General features: G+C 32.8%; 1 non-coding gene across 1 annotated transcript; it reads right to left on the reverse strand.

Moving 5' to 3' along the window:
* Positions 1-143: 143 nt before the first annotated feature.
* Positions 144-250, reverse strand: LOC111742584. The gene has a single exon (XR_002781390.1). It is a non-coding gene; the product is annotated as a U6 spliceosomal RNA (small nuclear RNA).
* Between the last annotated feature and the right edge of the window lie 76 nt (positions 251-326).

Here is a 326-nt window from a genome sequence, read left to right on the forward strand (position 1 = left end):
ATCCCTCCAATTAATCTATCACCTATCTTGCACTACACACAGCCATTACAATAATATTGACTATATTCCTTATGCTGTACTCTATAACCTCATGACTGTTTTGTAACTACTAATTTGTACTTCTTCATTCCTTTACCTTTTTCAAAAATATGGAACACTTCATGAATATGCATGTTATCCTTGTGCAAGGGACATGCTAATCTTCTCTATATCATTCCAATTTTAGTATATGTGCTGCTGAAGCAAGCACAAATCTGACTTATTCAGCCACACTATCTTTTGATTGGAGCAGTTAATTCATTTACATTTAAAGTGATTGTTAATAG

This window comes from Pteropus vampyrus, unplaced genomic scaffold (assembly GCF_000151845.1).
Source record: "Pteropus vampyrus isolate Shadow unplaced genomic scaffold, Pvam_2.0 Scaffold97, whole genome shotgun sequence".
Classification (NCBI taxonomy): domain Eukaryota; kingdom Metazoa; phylum Chordata; class Mammalia; order Chiroptera; family Pteropodidae; genus Pteropus; species Pteropus vampyrus.